This window comes from Pteropus alecto, unplaced genomic scaffold (genome assembly GCF_000325575.1).
Source record: "Pteropus alecto unplaced genomic scaffold, ASM32557v1 scaffold12, whole genome shotgun sequence".
NCBI lineage: Eukaryota > Metazoa > Chordata > Mammalia > Chiroptera > Pteropodidae > Pteropus > Pteropus alecto.
Genome location: NW_006432669.1, coordinates 3,577,957 through 3,597,487, shown reverse-complemented (window position 1 = coordinate 3,597,487; position 19,531 = coordinate 3,577,957). Strand labels below are relative to the sequence as shown.

General features: G+C 38.5%; 1 long non-coding RNA gene across 1 annotated transcript; it reads right to left on the bottom strand.

Moving 5' to 3' along the window:
- Positions 1-2,017: 2,017 nt before the first annotated feature.
- On the bottom strand, positions 2,018-19,298 carry LOC107195364. The gene is made up of 4 exons (XR_003045000.1): positions 18,836-19,298; positions 18,562-18,723; positions 16,778-16,868; positions 2,018-2,486 (listed from the first exon to the last, which is right to left on the bottom strand). It is a non-coding gene; the product is annotated as an uncharacterized LOC107195364 (long non-coding RNA).
- Between the last annotated feature and the right edge of the window lie 233 nt (positions 19,299-19,531).

Below are 19,531 nucleotides of genomic sequence, written 5' to 3'. Positions count from 1 at the left end.
GTTGTTTTAAATCTGCCTTCCCTGCTAGAATGTGAACTCTATTAAGGGCAGGGACTTCAGCTGTCCTGTGTCTTCACCACCGAGTCCCAAGAACCCAAGCCAGTGTACCTCTACTATTAATGTGTCTATGGATGACCTGGGGGATCTTGGTAACCTGCAGTCTCTGTCTGATTCACAAGGTCTGAGGTAGGGCCTGAGATCCTGCATTTTTTTCCAGGTGATGCTGATGCTGCTGGTTCTCTGACTCACTTTGAGGAGTCAAATCCTGCAGCATAGCCTGCCCATGTGTCCTCATTGCCTTTAAAGCATTTCTCTCTTTCCATCCTCACAGCTATCGTTTTAACGAAAACTCTGTGTATCTCTCACCCAGATGACCTGTCTTCCAGCTGTTCTTCTTTCCTCAGTTTCCTGGAGGTGCAGCTCTTAGACCACATACCCTTAAAAGTTCTTTCTACAGTGTAAACCTAATCATGTTGTCCCCCTTCTTTAAAGACTTTATAGACTCCCTGTCGCCTTGTAATCTGAGCTTCTCACAACGGCATTCAAGGCTCTACTCTGCCTACTTTTCTGGTCCTGCCCTATGAAAGGCTTTGCAGTTCCTTGAATTCACTAGGCTGTTTCATTCCTCCCTTCCTTTGCTCAGGCTGCTGATTCTCCCTGGAATACCCTCTCCCAGCTCCATCCACCTGTCAGAAATCTACTCATCCTAACTCACCTCCTTGTACGGGAAGCATTTCTTGGATTCCTCTCTCCAAGGAGAATTGGTCACTCTCTCATTTAGGTTCCACTGTAGCTCCTTGTACCAGACTAGCTTATTTATGGGGCAGTCTCCTTCTTCTGGGCAGTGAGTCCTCTGAGCACAAAACTATGTCTCATTCATCCCTGTTACTTTCATGCCTGGCATGTGGTTGGCACTTAAGGAATGTGTAACTCTTGAATGGATGTTATAGTGCTCTGCTCCAGATACCACATTTTAAAAGAGATGCTTTGACACGGTGGAGTCCATCTAAAAAAGGAACATGAGCATTGGTCCAGAATCCCTGTGATATGAGAAACAGTTTGAAAAATGATCCAAACATGAGGCCTGGAGAAAAGATGTGCCTGCACATATTAGGCTCTCAATAAATACTTATTGAATGAATGAATAAATGAGTCCTACTAGCCCTCTGCATAAGGAGCTATCAGGTAGAAGAGAGATTACATGCATTCTGAGTTGTCTGTAGCTCCAGAAACTCCAATGTTACATCTAAGGCAGAGCTCTCAGTCTGATAGAATAATAAATGTCCTAACAAGACCAAGATGTACCAAACTTCACTTCCTCTAGGAGCCATCTAAATAATCTCTTACTTTTACAAATACAAAAACAAAGTAACATGACATAATCTCTGGACCAGTTAAGGTTATTTTTGTGGCAAATGACAGAAAAAATATTAAGTCGTGGGTGACATGTTACCTTTAATGGTGTCATCAGGACCCCTAATCTCTCTCTTTCCTTTTTTCTCCCCAGCAACAACTTTCCTCTGTATTGGCAGCCTGAGCTCACTTCTCTTCAAAGCAAAGGAAAAAAAAAAAAAAGGACTTCCTCCCGCTCCAGCACTCCTCTTCCAGGACAGGCTGGAACTGTGACTGAACAAAGCCCCCTGGCCCCAGGAGGGCAGTCCTCTGCTGAAACAGAAAATCAAATACCAACATTGCATCTGCTGCACCTGGGGGAGGAAGACAAGGAAGGGGCTGAGACTGAAGGAGAGGACAACTTCCCAGACTGAAACTGGCTAAGAGTTACCCAAAGGAAAAATATGAGCTGGAAGACAAAAACAGCAATTAGTCACCGTGGCCTGAATCCTTGTTCTGGCCTGAACCCTTGTTCTGATTCTAGAACGGATAACTACATTCAATACTACGTTTGCACATAATATAAATTCAATGGAAACTCCTGAGCAATTCAACCCACATTTTACTAACCTGGTAAGAATTCACTATTCCTATAACATAGACCAGAAGAATTCTCTGCATTGACTTTCTTTATTCATTTCTTCAAAAAAAAATGTTTTTATTGTATTGAGGATACAGTGATGAAGAAAATTATCCTCATGAAGCCTATAATCTTATGGAGAAGGTAGCCAAGTAAAAACACACAAAGTTACAAAGCCAGTGACAAGTACTGTAAGAAAATAATCAACTTGCATATTTTTGTATCAAGATATAAAAAGATAAAGTAAAAGTTTAATCGCACTCCTTTAAGGCTGTTTTCTTTCTTCACTTGACGAGCTCTGAATTATAATGCAGATTGGCAGGAAGATTATCTTTGCTGAAGTAATCTCAGTGTGTCCTTGGCATATCAGAAGTAGAAAAGGTATCCATTTGCTTGGAGCTCAGTTTTAAGCCTGGCGAATGTAAACTCACTGCCACAGAAATCAGCACGTTCACAGCACAGAAAACAACAGATTAATTCAGGCGAAATGAGCGGCTTCTATCAGTGGCTGGGTCTATAAAGAATAAAAAAGGAGAAAGTGAGGAGATCGGCAGTATCTCAATTCCCACACCATTTAATCCCTCATGTCATCTATATTCCTATCATGATCCCACAAAGCATATGACCCCTCAGGTGTCTGTCATCTTTGCTGGGGACATCCTTTTCTCCATCTACAGGGACACTGCATACTATTCACTCTTCAGAATCTGAAGTAGGTGAAGAGGTTTAGGTGATACTCTTTTCTCAGGGCAGAGAACAACAATGCTTTTATGTTAATTGTCTCTGGAACCTCGATCATGTATTTTAGGTTATTTAGGTCCTGAATGATGGCAGTGGTAGCTAAATTACAAAGCTTACCAGAATTCTGATCTCTGCTTTTCACTCGATTTTTAAAATTTTTCCTATTGCTTATTAAAAGCTTAGTTGCTATTGCTAAGTAGCACGCTGTATATATGCTAGGTTGGAGAACATGTAGGAAAATGGTCTGGATTATTTTGTTATCTCTTTTGCAGAAAACACAGATGTGCTACACTCAGGTGATCTAAGAAGCAATGAGTTCCATTGTAATTGCTGGCCCACACTGTGGGCCCAGCTGGGCTGACATTTTAATTTCTGTCACTTTTGTGGTTTCCATTATTCTGGAGGCCAAGGTATAAACGTGTCTGGAATCACAATTTGCGGAAGGTTAGTAAAATTGGAAGAGGGCCAGGACTATTCAGTGCCTGCGATGGATTTCTCGGAGTGTCTCCAAATTTATGGGTTGTCCGTTTGTGCCATGTGGCCAAACCTGAGTCTAGAATAGACAGTTAAGACAAAATTATGCTTACTGCAGCCTAGGTGTAAAATGGAAAAAAAAAAAAAAACTGAGTCGAGTGGTCTGGAGAGGGTTGCTTCTGTGCTTTAGAAGGCTAGTTCAATAGAAGAATGCTGCTGGAATGTGGTAAGGCTTGAGGATGCTTATGAAGCAGTTACTACATAAACATAGAAGATAATTTAAAAGAAAAATGATGGCTAAGACTGAAATGGCTTTGACTTTGGGCAAACGTTCTGTCTACTGAAAATGAAGGAAGTTTTACATAATGAATAAAAGCCTGGCATTCTGGTCCTAGCCCCACGACTTATCAGCTGTAAGAACTGAGAAAGATAACTTCTCAGAAAAGTAGAAGCATTGTGGAGTTATGGTTAAATGAGGTAATACATATAAAGTGTTTAGCATAATGCTTGACACTAGAAAGTGTTCTGTCAAGCCTTATTAGAAGACAACCTCGAATGTTATCATCTAGTGGCTTCTAAGGTTTTTGAGGTCTCAAACTACCTGGTGAATTTGATGAAAACTATGGGTCCCTGTTCCTTAAGGAAAAACTACACATATACAAAATTTCTGCACACAGTTTTAAGAAATTCAGAGATACAAGGCTGTACAGCATAAACTTTAGCTTAATATTCTTTGTTCTAGGCCTAGGCCCATTCCCAAAAGAGAGAATAAAATCCTCAGTTTTATTTATTTTTACAGTTTTTGATCATTTATAATCATAGTCTCATAACTTTTCAGATTGAAAGGAAATTTTTTATCTAGTCTAACTCTCCCCACTTTTTTAGAAATAACATATTAAGGGCTTAAGAAAACATTTGATGTTTCAGATAAAAAGGAAACTCATTGATTCAACATTTCTATAATTAAAAAAATAAATTTTCTTTATTGACTAACCTTCAAATTTGAGATCTTCTTTAAAACTTACTATATTTTTACTTTGCCTAATCCTGTTCTCTGTGATACACTTACAGCCCTCAGAAGCTCATGTTCATTGAAAGCCCCAGGATGGCTACAGTGATCATTTTTTCTGTGTATCTTAATTAGCATATCAAAATCGACTCTGATGTACCTGTCTGATGCCGTGCTATTTAACAGAGAAGAGTCTTGTTGAAATACAGTACTAGAGTAATAACTTTCTCAAGTAAGAATTCAAATTAATAGACTTGCTGAGCACCCACTATGGGACAGGCTCCAGTCCATGCACGTGGGGTACATGAAGGAATAAAGTCCAGACAGAGATGTGAAGCTTTTAGTCAAACAGTAAAAATGACCTTTTCTTTTGGAAGAATGTGGCTGTGGTTGCGATTCTACTCATGGACAGGGCCAGAGGTAACCTGCACATGGGAATATGCCACCAGTGCCTCCAATACCATTACTCAAGGACACTTGCCTTCATTTGCTTAGACAATAGCTGACTCAGCATGAGCAGCACTAAACACAGAATAGCCAAAGCTTGTGTAGGCAAAATTTCACCCAAGCTTTACCCCTGGCAGGAGCAAGAACTACATAAAGTGGCAAATAGGCCATATTATAGGTAAGTATCTCTGGGCTTTACCCTGCAAAAATATTAAGCACTTGTACTTTGCTTCCAGGATACTTTGGGCGAATTTTGAGGAGAAATTAAACAAAAGAGCAAAGATACTAGAGTTTAGCAGTTTGCTCTAGTTTGAAAGTAGCAGGGAGTAGGGCTGATAAGTGTGGAAAAGAAGCAAATTGATCAAAGGGATGGGAGACTGGAACATGGAAAGTTGAAAATAGGTCAGATAAGTGACAAGGCCAAAGGCAAGAGACAGTGAAAGGCTTTGAAATCATATAATCTTGCTGAATCTGCTTTTGAGGCCCCAGAAGTCATGATGACACAAAGTCAGTGTAGCTAACATGTCATTGGAATCCATGGGCTCTAGGAATGCACCTGGTCTCACTGTAGAATAGAAACAGAATGACGTTGCCGAAGCCCTGAAAGCAAAGGGCGAAGAGGACAGACTTGATGTGGTGCTGAACTGGCTCAGGAGCTGGCAGTTTGGGGCTAGAGCTTCTGATCACCCCCCAGTTGCTGTCCTATCTAAGGGAGCAGAGCACTGGTCTTCATTTGGAAGCTACTTTGGGCAGCGCCTGGGTTAAAGAAACTATGACATCAACACATGCAAGCGTCTACCTTACCTTCTTCGCTTTTTCTACCTAGAAAAATCTTACCCCTCCTTGATAGCCCCCAACTCTAGAACCTTAGCCAACTTTAGTTCTTGAAAAGGGAGAGAAACTCTTCTTGACGTTCTTAGGAGGATCCAGCTTAGGCTTTGCCTCAGCCCCTTTTAACCTGCGATGTCACCGCACAATGGGCTAAGAACGATTGTGAAAAAGCAAAAATTATTTCATGACATCCGAGGAAGGTGAAATCAACCTAAATGAGTTGTGTCATTTGCTCAAGATCACAAAATCATTTACTTATGACAGGATAATGCAATGACCTTTTTCATGTTCACTCATACTTTGCAAGCCATGATATTTTTGGCTGAACTGCTTATCTTCTGTCTCAGTGACTGCTTTGATAGACAACAGTATAAATATCCTGTAGCCTGGTTCCTCGGTTTTGTAAACAACCAGGAAATAAATAAGGCATTTTGCCTGGTGACCAAGGCAGACTCACAAATAGGCTTCTACAAACACAGGGCAATTGTAATAGACAAGAATGACAGAACCTGTGGCTAGGTCCATGTTTTAAACATCCTGCCTATTATACCACCCGGAGGACCCTCTCGGCCTAGACCTATATTTTAAAAAATCAGACCTATTTATAACGTGGTTAGGTTCTTGTGTGAGTCATACAGAATACATTGGGTATATTATCTTTCATGATTTTGTTCATATCAAGAAAGGTAGTTGCCTCTAGCAGAGTAAAACTGGGAATCATCAGCTATCGGCTACTAGGCAGAGCTCTAGAACTGTTCCAAGGCTCTCTATCTCAGAATTCTTGCTCTTAAATGGGAATACTATTTCCTTTTCATTAACTGGAAAACTGCAATTCTTTAGTTAAAAGCTTAAAGAACGATTATGACATGCTATCTCTAGTATAGAAAAAATAATTTGTTGAGAGCAGGACACATAAAGGTATGTATACATAATGTATGTGTGTGTGCGCACGCTCTCACCTACATACAAGAGCAAGCTCAAGTTCTAGAAGAGATTGTCTTTCTTCATCTCTAGAGAGATGAGAATGAGGGATACACCATTGTCCAAATGTCCAGGGATACATTTCTCCAAGCACTTAGGTTGTTCATTATTCAACAGAGTCTTTGAAACAGAGTTCTCTATTTTGGAATATGATTGAATAGACTAATAGACAAAAATGTACTTTGCAAACACAAGTGCAATAAAGATGGTTGATGATAAACCTTGCATGTTATCAAGTACTTGAGGCCCTTTTAAATCAAACGAACAGTGGTAAATGGTATCAGGGAACCTGAAACATTAAAATTCAAGCAAATTTCAATTGCTATTGAAAAAAAATATTACCATTGTGTGAAACCTTTTAGAAACAATAATAGCTAAATTTATTAAGTTCTCATAATAGGAAGGACACTGTTGCAAGCACTTATTAGTTTTTCACTTAATCCTCAAAAAAAAAACCCCTATAAAGTACTAAAAAATGGAATTTAAAGACTTTTTGAACAGTGACTAGATTATACAATATAGAGATAGAAAAAAAGTTTTCAATTCCACCTTTACAGAGCTCTTAGGTGATACATTTCAGGTCACATTGTATAATATTTCCATTTGCTTCTATCCCTTGGCATTCTAGTTCCCCACAGACATGTGTATCTCTAGATGTTCATGTCTTCTCAGAGAAACAGAAAATTCAGTGACGGGTCTCATATATAAAGACTAGTAGAATTATCTCATCAACAGCAAGTCTAATACAACCACAACCCTTCTAGTATTGCCCAGAGAGAAACATCATTTTCTTTTCTTCCCTAGCTACAAAGTTCTCAAAAGTGTGGCAAAGATGATCCAAGGTCTTAGCAAATCCTTAGAATTATTTTCCAAGGTCTTAGCAAATCCTTAGAATTATTTTACTATGAGATAAAGAACATGTTCATGGGTTTCTGAGCTCAGAATAAGTCCGATATAAATGAGAGAGGGAGGGAAGAAGGGAAGGGGGAGAGAGAGAGAGAGAGAGAGAGAAGAACGGAGAGGTTTATAAAGGGAAGAAGAGTGGTGGCTCCTGCAGAGACAAAGCATGTGAGGTACAGGAATGGAAACCAAGTGATTGGCTCTACAGAAACTGATCAGTTGATTAGGCACATTCCACATCTGGCAAGTTGAGTCAAATTCAACATTTATACATGGTTACATTTCTAAGACAAAATGACCTCCTAGTGTATCCCTGGTCCTCTTGATACCCCATAAAGACCACTAAAGTGATCTTTAACCTGCAAACAAATACAAAGTCACCCTCATTCACTTTATCTTTTTCCTTGACTACTTAGTTCTTGGAAACTTTTGAGAAATTTAATTTTTATTTTTTTTTTTTTTTTTTTTTACTTTTTCAAAAATATTTTTGGTTCAAAAACTCTAGAAAATTATTAAAATGGGACAGTGGGCATTTAAGGTTGAATGAAGGATAAAAAGTAGGAAGGGAGAAAGTTGTTTCTCAAAGCTTTCTTCACAGGCAGTTGCTAACAACATAGAATCATTTTGACATTAAATCTGGGGAGGAGAAGCAGTTTGGGTAAGAGATCACTGATCTCCATTCTCCAAAAAAAAAAAATTCTAAAGAGTTTGAGTTTTTTGCAGAGCAGTGTTTCTTAATGAAACATAGGCCGTAAGAATTTTTTTATGTACAAAAGCTAAACTGGGGGTTTCTGGCCAAGTGAGTTCTAGTTCTTTCTTTTAGAATGTCTGACTTTCATATCCATCTACTAATGAGAACTAAGAGTAATATTTTATATTTGCAAGTGCTTGCTATGGAAATGAAAACTGTTTCAGTCAATCTCTTTCAGTTGAAAGAAATGGAGGCACACTCAAGTTACTTCACAAAATTAGCAGTGAGAGATTAGTTGGGGGGAAGGGAATTGTTACAAGAATACACAGCAAGGACTGGAAGTGGAAACGCGCCAGGATTGAAGGCAGCTCTAAATACCAGTGCCGTCGTGTGTTTGCTTGCTTGCTGTGCATTGCTCCCATCTCTTTTCCCAACCAGCTTCTTCAATCTTTACTCTGTCTGTTCTGTTCCGTCATAGTTTTATCTTACATATGGTTCATGGTATCCTCTCACAATCTGACTTTACTGCCAACTGGCTTAGTGTCTTAGTTTCCCACTGCCAAGTTTCCAAACTGGAAAGGCATCTGATTGGCCCAGATTATCATTTTTAAGTTAGTCCATACAGATGGCTGGCCAGGTTCCAAAATGACTGTCTTCGAAATCAAGCGTCTATCCCTTGGTCCACTCATCTGAGACAAGGAGCAAACACATAGTATAAGTATAGAGTCTGACTATTTAGAATGAGGCCACAAGTAGAAAGATTTCTTTAGAGGAGAATATGGATGGGACGGATTGAGATAAATATCTCTAGCTTGCTGGCAGAGTATGAGAAAACCAGTTTATTCATCTTCTCCCTTAGAGGCACTCATCTCAGCTAATCACAATAGATCTGGACAATTCTTTATACAGCATGTGAGAGTAGAAGCAGCACCTTCTTTCCTCTCCACTTTTTCTCAATTTTATCAACTTGAATCTCTATTACATCCATCACTTGATCTTTATGCCTAACCAAGTGCCTAGGAATTTTCAGATTTGTATATCAAAACAGTTGGAATTTCAACTTAGATGTCCAACAAAAGTATTTTTTTGTATCCCAGGATCAATGAATTGTTGTATTTTAGAGTAATATGCCAGTGAGCAATAAAATATTAGAATAGGGAACAGCGGAGACTTCTTTGCCGACTCCTATAGCATTTATTTCAATAAGAATCCAATTAATAGATGTGCCCAAACTATATCTGGTGCATGTGTGGGAGATCTAAGTCAGTAGACCTCACAATTTGGTAACCAAATGCAGAGAATGAGTTCAAAGACTATTTACAATAATGACTGATTATACAGTGCCAAGGCAGGATTGCAGAACACCGTAAACACTGGCATCAAGCAAATCTGAGTTCAAATCACAGCTCTGTTTTGTAATAACTATGTGACTTTGACCAAACTTTTAATCCTTATAAATCATTTGTAAAATGTGATAATAATAACCACTTCATAGGGTTTTGTAAATATTAGGCAAGATAATGTATGTAGATTATTGCAAAATGACTGGCACGTAAAAAGCATTCGGTACATGGTAGTACTTGCTTCTGTTACCATATCTATTATGATTATAATATCATTACCATGAGTGTGATGGGGATTAGAGGATATAGATTAGAAACATGAAGATTATCTTCAAATACTTTGCTGACTTAAGAGAGATAATATAGATGTACACATTAGAAATGCCGCATACATTTTTCTTGTACATACACAAGCAGGACTCGGCAGAATGTAATCTAAGGGTGAAATAATGATGTTAAGTGATATTCTTTAATCAGGAAATATCCTTTACTATTTTTTAAAAATTTTGGTGGATAGTACCTCTTAGAAAAGAAAGGAGAGATTTCTCCCAGCATAAAAGTGTGTCTACTATAATGTAAAAAAGCCAGGATTCCTAGCAGTTTCATAACTGGAATATGAACTATATTAAAAGGGGGAATTGAAACACTTCAATGGAAAGGACCTACTGGATGGAATACGTGGAAGTCACTGTCAGAAACTAGGGGACAGCTCACTCTTGGGTTTACATTTACCACCTTAGAGAAGCTTAGGTCAGCTTAGATTGTCCTGCTTTATACTTCCTTCCTGAGTTTTCTCTACTAAAACACCCACCACATATTGGCATTACTTGTTTAAAGTCCATCTTCTGTGCTAGGTTATAAATTCTGTTAGACCCTCTGACCCTCGGTCCATCACTTTATCTCAGTGGCTAGCCAAGTGCCTGGTACATGGTGTGTACTCATTCCACAAAGATATACTGAGTGAATGAATGCATAAATGCAAGAATGAATTAAGTAATGAACATGGAATTAGGAGGTGATTTCATCATATACTATTCTGTATTGTTCTCTAATATCAATAAGGGTTCATTCTATCTTCCTGTTGACTCGTAAAGTGCATTGAGACACAGCAAAATTTTGCATCACTACTAGTAAGAGGCATGCCGTTACAGGCATAAATCCTCAAAAGATCTTTCTGAGCTCTTTTCTAATAATCTTTTTCACCCTCTATTCCCCATTTTGTATTTATCTCCTACACCAATAACAAGATTATACCTCAGTCTCACTATTAGATTAAAAATCTGTCTTTTGTTATTTTTATCAAGAGGACTTACTACTTGGTAAGTGTCCAATAAATAAATGAGTGAATAAAAGAATATCTGGATAGCATATATTTCAAAGCATACTCTTCCAAACTTGCAACCTTCCAGAATCTCACAAATTGCTGTTGTGATTCCAAGCCTACAGTTATGTAGGAATGCATTATCTCAAGCCAATATTTTATTTTAAATTGCTGTCTTTGTTATTACCATTCATATAAATGCTGAAAGTTTCTTCTTGCTAACAAGGCACATTTTACCTTTGCATGAAAATATTTTTACAATTTTAAAATAATTTGGGAACTTTTGTTAGTAAAAATAAATACTTTCTAGTTAACAAACTCTAATACATCTAATCGTTTCACCCATCCAGCTTTTTTGAGCTGCTCTTAGGTTCCAAGTACTTGAAATAATCAGATGCATAAGATTCATCCCAAAAGATGCTCAAAGTCTATATGTACCGTAATCACATTCAGAGTTTGAAAGTGCAGACTGTTCTAAGGGCCCCTGCAATCTCTCTTCAGTTCTACGTATTGATTCTCTGAAAATCCCTCCTAATAGAACACTATTGCCCCTAACTTCTGAGTTTACAGATTATAACTCCTCTGTAGTCGCATTAACTAGATCCTACTCCCAAACTCCCTTACTCCCATGTGGATTTTTAAATGTTATTCATCCACTTTCCTTTTTAACACCTAGACAGCCAGCATATTTCACAATGATCTTTAACATATATAAAATATTTCTCTTAGTTTCCCCAACTCCGAAAGAAGGATATTGAGAATTTGGGACAGCGAGTTTGGAATATCAAGGAGACAGACTAACAGGAAAAACGATCCCTGAGGGAACAAAGGAAAACCAACACAACTCGAGATTTTTGAGACTAGAGGGGCTTTTTCTTTCTCCTTGCCTACTTGATGAAATTCTCCTACCTCTCCTGTATCCTGCTTACACTAGATTCTCATGGAAATATTAAGATAAAACAAATTCACAAAACTTTCGAGCTTAAAAGATCTTTTTAATTCTCTACTCAGACATAGGTTAACCACAAATTTAACAAAGTTTAAACTTCAGAGTCTTTCTCTAGCATTGGCTCCTTCCAAGGCTCTGAGAGAGGCCTGAGCAATGGCAGATTTTTATTAAATGTCAGAAGTAAAATACTTTAACCATTATTGGCAAAGACCACAGTCTCTTTGCCCTCCAATTCACCTCCTTCAAACTCTCCCTCGTGCTGGAGATATTGGGGAAGCTATAGGTATTTTTGTTGATCTGGCTAAGGGGAAGTTGAAATGGAGACACTTTTAGCTCGGGTTTAGTGAGTCATATAGATATATCTGGATCAGTCATTTCAGTGTGGGGCTGTTAATTCGAGTTGTCCCAATGTAAGAATTGGTTCTAGGAATATTTCCACTGCCCAAAAGGCCAATTCGCCAGCATCATGTCACAAAGATGTAAGGTTAGAGACTGTTTCATAACACATGTGTGTTCTGAGGCACTCAGCACTGGAAATACATGCTAAGGGAAAAATAGAATAATCTTTTTATTCTCTCCATAGAAGATAATATTGCAAAAATCATTGTTATATGAGGAGGAAATCAGAAATACAGTCCAAAAAATTTAGGAAAAAAAGTTAAATAGGGTTTTGTCAGATAATTAATTAATAAACATTTATTTACTTGGATTTTATGGTGTTTATGATTTTTTCGAGCTTTAAAAATTTTATTGTGATTTCTTTGCTGATTTTAAATAAGTGTTCACTTTCATAACTAATTTTGCATCTCTAGTTTTATATTCTTATCTTAAAGAAGGGTCCTATATTATATAAGTTTCAGTTCTCTTAAAACCTAGATCTGGCCCTGACCCTTGACTTCAGCATTGCTCAATATTTAACAGATGAAGAAACTGAGGCCTAATATCACATAGTTTTACAGCGGTACTGAACTAAACCCTAGGTTTTCTGACTTTCTGTTCATTGCTATTTCTACTACCCACATTATCTTACTTTTGAGAAGAACCTCGAAATACAGAATTTCTTATATGCTAGGCATTGTTTTAAAGTGTTTACGGATAACTCATTTAATCCTCAAATGACTCTATGACTAAGATAATATTAATAGCCTCATTTTTTTAGCCATCCCTATACAGAAGATCCTTTTCTTTTACTTTTTACTATTTTTAAAGATTTTTAAATTTTATTGTATTGTATTTACTTTATATTAGTTTCAGGTATACAGTACAATGGTTAGACATTTATATAATTTATAGCTATCCCCCAGATTACTCTAGCACCCATCTGGCACTACACACATTGACTATATTCCCTATTCTGTACTCTCCATACCATGACTGTTTTGTAACTACTAATTTGTATTTCTTTATCCCTTCGCCTTTTTCACCCAGCCTCCCAACTCCCCTCCCCTCTGGCAATTACCAGTTTGTTCTCTGTATCTGTGAGTCCGTTTTCTTTTAGTTTGTTCATTTCTTTTGTTCCTTAAATTCCGCATACATGAGAAATCATAAAATAACCTCACTTTTTAGATAATGAAAATTGATACTCAGAAACATTAAGTAAGTAGATCCAAGGTCACATAGTATGCAGAAAGTATAAAATCTTTCGTAGTGTGGCAGCTAGCAGCAAACATTTTTTCAGGGCTTACAATGTTTTAGTAACTTTGTTGAGAACTATAGTATTTTATCCTATTTGATCTTTAAAATCACCCTTTAAGATAAGTAGCATTATTACTCCATTTTACAGATGAGGAAACTGAAGTGTAAAGAAATTAAGTAATTCATCCAAGGTCATATATCTAGTAAAAGACAAAGTCAATACTCAGATCCATGTCTGACTCCAGAGCCAGGGCTCTTAGTCTCTACATGATAATGCCAATTAAAGAAAATATCCTCAATGTCCTTCCACTATTGCCACATTCTCTGTGGTCCCTTTCTCCTAAAACTACAATTAGAATGAAGATGTGGACAGAGTTAGAATAAGGAGTGGGGTTAGCAGCATAAAGAACATAGTAGTCCCTTCTTAGACAATTGTTCTTCCCATTGTAGGGGATATATATATATTGTAACTGAATGAATACTGCCATGTGAAGTTGCCTTCAGTGCTATCATAAAAGCCATTTTCCAGTTTCATGACCTGTGCCTATAATCAGGAGCTCTGATAAGCTTTGCCTTCCTTATTGCTCTTCGTTTCAACGTTCACATTATGATTCTTCTTAGGTATCTCCCATTGTGTACACACACACACACACACACACACACACACACGTCAGGATATCTAGCTATATACATCATGATATTCCTTGCATCTTTCCCCTGTCCTCAACTTCTGTTAAGCCTAAAGATGACAAGTTTATTTTTTATTTCATCTTCTATGATAAAGTTGTGACAATCAGCAGATCAGTAATTTAGATGCTAGAGAAAGTTTATTGAGGTGGAAAATTCCTACCAATGTCGTGTCAAGGAGATAATGTAAATAAAGTGGCAAAATGGAACCCACAAGGAGTGACATACACCTTGGTAAACTAGATAGTATGTGTCCAAACCCGAATAGCAGGTACTGGGCTTTAATAGATGGTTGCCATGCGGCAGCGTGAGCCTAGTGTGACCAGATCTTATAACTTTTCAAAAGAAACTAGAAATCTAGATTTTTGGTGTAAAATCGACTAAATTGTAAATTTTTTAAATTCCAATTTTTTAAAGCACTTTGCTGGCTAACATCGTACAGGCTAACAAACAACAAACTTCACCTCTGTAGGCCTCTCATTCATAGCCTACTTTATATGGGGTTAAATGCAGGAAGCTCTGAAATAGGAAGTTAAAGACTGACAGAAATTTAGATCTTGGTGGAATATTTGTTCTTTGAAAAATGAGCTTTGGTAAGAATAATTTTCTTGGTAGAGGTGGGTGATTGAGAGGGTAGGATGGGAATGGCACTAAAGCAGAGTGGCCTTTCTTGTAAAAGATCCTCTTAATATGTCTTTTGGAGTAGTCCTGGTCTTGGGCCCTAGCAAAAAAGAGCAGGAATCTAATTAACAGCTCAAAGGGAGCAATCAATTTACAATTGTGTGAAGTGCAAATTCCTTTGTGTTCCAAACAAATTACAGTATTTGCAAATTTGTAAATAATGCAGCACTTCTGCAGTCCAAGTGCTTTGGGTGCCAGGGGAGTGAGAAAAAAGAAGTCTGAGGAGGCAAAATGTTAGAAAATGACCTATTGTCTCAAGAAATGGAATTTAAAAAATATCTTTAGTAATTGATTTCTTTCAATTGAATCCTTATTTAGGAACTATAAAGGAGCCCAGTTCTTAGGTCAGTAGAAGAAAGATAACTAGAGAAGTAAACAATTTCAAGTCCAAAAGTCGCAGCATGTTATTAACAGGGTAACTTCGTTCAATACTGCTGAACATAAAAATTTGCCCCAACCCTCACTACACCCTTGGTTTGTGGCAAAAACTTTTATTTTATACAAGAGATAGCAAACCCTGGCCATAATCATTATTATGTTCAATGTCAGAGAAGGAATTGGTGACAGAAAAGGACATAAATCCAATCTGTCTGTTTCACAGCAATCATTTTTTTTTAACCATTCAATTCACAACTATTAGAGCCCTTTTATAAGATCCTGTAGCTATTATTAGAGAATGTATAGTGTATTTAGAAAAGTAAGAGCAAAAATATTATTTTCTCCAAGATTTTTTGAGCACTTCTCTGTGAGTTGAGCTAGGAATTGAGAACACAGTGAATGTAACTCCATTCATGCCCTCAAGGGGTTCACAACCTAATGAGAAAAATAGAATTCAAACCATCTTTGAAAACTGAGCTTGATGGTAAAGAAAGGTATAAGAGAGGCACCATGGACAACTTGACAAGCACTTGACTCAACTAGGTCTTTCAACAGAAGAAAATCACCAGGCAGAAGGCATTAAAAGTAGAGGTAACAAGACTATTGATGGGCCTTCTGTAAGAGAATGACAGATTAGATTTGTTCTTTCAAATGCTCCTGCATTCTCATTCACTATGAGATGAGTGCAAATGGGCTAAACCTTTCCACAAAATATTTTAGCAAATTACAGCAAGAGCCTTAAAACAGATTCATACCCTTTCGTTAGAAATTCCATATTTAGAAAACAGAGATACTGCCAGAAACTTATAGATGAGGAAGCTTATCAAAGCATCATTTATAACCACACCCACCCACCCCCACACACACACCTGGAAAAAACCTACATTTTCAATAATGGAGTAATAAGTAAATAAGTTATGGTACATCAAAGCCATGTGATTTTTATGAACTACTTGTAAAAAAATTTTAAAGAATATTTCAAAACAAGCAAAACTGATTTCTGAAAATAATGTAAAATGTTTAATATCATTCTAACTTTGTAACAAAAAAATTCAAAAGTAGTTCTCAACATTGGTTTTAATTTAATTTACACCCATATCCTACATTTGTAAAGTTCTTTCTTGTTTTAGACATACCAGACAACAAGAGCTGGAGTTTCTCCTTGCTCTGTGTGCAATAAAAAGAATTGGCTTTGTTTCCAACTCTCGTAACAGTGTAAGGAATAGACCGAAGAAATAAAATGGAGTCACTATAGCCAAGCTGTTGAATTGCTAAAACCAAGTAGGCTGAGGTATGAGGAAATAATTCTGTTCCTATTCTAAATAGCTTGGGAACTTAAACTTTTCTGAACTTTCCAGTCCTGCATCAATGCCTGGATATATACCAGACCTCCAGATAATCCTCTGATTACCCTCCCTGAGAGACTAAGAAAAGAATGTTCATGTATCTAGACCACCTGACATCCAGTATCCAGAACACTGGTCATCTAGAGGATTACCATCTTGCATCAATCCAGAGGCTAAGATTGCAGGACTGATTCTTCTCAAGAATGTACTTTTTATCATAAGAACCTTCAGCTTTTCTTCTTCAGAAAACTCTAGGTATTGTCTATTTGTGTTTTCAGTTTGCAAATCCTAAAACCCTTGAATAAATCTTTATAATTTATATCTAGCAAAGTCTCCAGACTCTTTTTGAAGTGATCCGACAAGCATGATCCAGGATTTGCAAGTCACTTACCCTCTAAGTCCCATTCTCTTGATGATATCCAGGCTGGCTAGGAAAGGAAGGGTGGCCAGGTGAGGAATGGAAGAAAACAGCAGTCCAGAAGCTGAAAATTACCATAAAAGTGGAAAACAAGTAAGATAAGAGTGAGGGTGTAAGAACCAGAAGAAAGGGGGGTTTGCTATGTTTTGAGAATGAGTTACTGGATTGAAGATTTCAGGGTTGGAACATAAACACATATATTACAGTTCAATATAAGAAATGTCTCAGTGCAGTATATGGTTAACTGCCAAACAAATGGCATTATAGATAATTAATGTTATAAAAACTTGGAGGCATTTGGTGGAGAGAGCCATCATTAGGTCACACATGTTATCTAACCATGTATCGACGAAAATATTCCTCTGAAACCTCCTTTCAGGATTCTTTGTTAGAGGGTATAATTGCATAGCGATGAACTCTCTTGGCCATTCTTTCTGGGAAATTTAGTTATTGAAGAACTTAAAGGGCTTCATTGTTAGATGTTAGCTATTACGTAAAAGGTTATAAAAAGAATAGAAAATAATTTGTTAAAATACTATTTGACAAAATTCAATCCCTGCACAAAAGTTTACTTCAAACTTCAATTTCTTCTTTCCTTTAAAGAATATTCACATAAAATCTGCTTTACAAGACAGAACCAGCTAGGAATATAGCCCAAGAAATTTACCACGAAATGGAGACACATATGTGTTTCAGTTCTAGAAAAACTGTGCCTTGCTACTTTTCTTCCTGAATTTCTTGGTTCTCTGCATTGAGGAGCATGTGGTAATTTCTCCTTCTGCTGAACTTTCTTGCTTTTACAGTTTCTCCTAACTGAATGTTAAGCACCTTCCCCACATCACTGCTGTTCTAGGCTATATATGTCTACACAGCATTAAGCAACCTTTAGCTGTCACTAGTTTAATGGATCAACACGTTTACCCAACGACATAACTTAGACCCTTTTGGGGATTTTCCAGTCTATTTTAATCTTATTTAAACCCGACACTGGCAGATTTCCATTTCCTTTGTTCCTTGTGTAGACTTGGTTTATGCCTGCTGGTCTCTAAAAGGAACAGAGAAGAGGCAGCTGTTGAAAAATGAGGAGATTGGCAGTTTTAACCACACAATTTGGTCTAATAGCTCTGATGTGCTAAACTTGCTAGCTCCTCCCAGTGTACCTTTCTGATTTTGCATCACACCACCACTGAATCCCAAAGGAAACCAGGGTGTTTTTTTTTTTTTTTAATTAAAAAGAAAAGAAAGAAATGCAAACCAGTGAAACCGTTCTTTTAAATCATCTCCACAGATTCATTCTGAGAACTGCAGACCTTCACAAATCTTTGTACACTAGAGACCTTTAAAAAAGGAGAAGCCGAGAACACTGATCGTGTTCTGAAGAGCGAAAACAGGTGATGTCATAACGCACAGTACTGTGTGGTCACAGCCGAGGCCGGGCGGGGAGCTGGGGCTCCAGCGAGCACAGAGCTCGGCGTCAGTGGGTGAAGCAAGTTATCTCCGGGGCCCCGAGGACACCGGTGAGGACTGTGCACCAATCAGGTTCTCGCTCGGCGCCTGCCTTTGTTCTCACTGGGGAGCAGGTTTCTTGGCGTTTGGCGTCAGGAACCAGCATTCGACCCACACGCAAGTCGCAGGCCCCTTCTGGAGACCTGGCTCCCCGACTCTCCTTGTCTCCCTCACACCCAGCCAGCCAGAGCTTTCTCCCAGTTACATCTGCCTCCTCTCTTCGGAGCGTGAACGCAAAAATCCTGACTCACCCTTTTCAGCTTTGGAGAAGCTGGTCCAGCTCAGTTTTAAAAGGCAGTATGTTCTCTGAACTTTCCTTCCCAAGCAGGGCTGTGTTCTGCGTGTGTCTGACCAGCTGCCTCAGAAAGGACGTTTGGGTGAGAAAACAGTCCTGTCTCTTTGGTCCTTCAGTGCTGGACAAATAAAAAAACTTTCATTACTGAGAGGACTGCGAGAATGGAGAGCAAACTGCGAAACCAGAGATTTTGTTTTCTCACCACAACTCGATGAATGGTGTAAACATACCTCAAACATCTATCCTCTACTCTCCGCCCAAGCCTCAGATAACTAACTGGTCTTTTGCAAAATGCAGCTCACGATAAATGATGCATAAAGTTCTTAGAGATCCTTGGATGCAAAGTGCTACGTAACTGCAGTCTTTACAGCTAACCTAAGATTTGGGCAGAGAGAAAGCCTAACCATTGCCGTGATGCTATGAACGTTTTAGCTCCTCGCCCCCGCCACCTCCCCAACCTTTCTCAAAAAAATCAGGAAATATTTAGCTCAGTCTTAGACCCACTAGCGAGCTACAGCTCCCAACTATTTATTTCACTCCCTCTCCATTTCTGCAGGGACCTAGAAAAGGGGCCGTGGCTTGCCTTAGGGGAGGGGCTGGGCTTCCCAGGATAATTTGCATACGACACACCCTCTTCCTCCTATTGGCGGAGCAGCACCAACTGTATTCCCTCCCACCCCACTACCTAACTAACCCGCCATATCCCTGCAGTTCGGTGCCTGGGAGATAAACTTAACTTGCCCGGAGATTCAAGGCGTCCTCTGCCTCTGTGATTGGCCGGCGCAGCTCCCAGCCGAGCTCTAGTTGCTCATTGGCGGCGGACTAGCGCCCGGAGGCGTGGCTGGAGCTGTCCGATTGGCGGGAGGGGGCGGTCCGGGAGCGTGAAGGTGGTGTAGGTGGTGGGAGGCGGAGGCGGGCACTGAGGC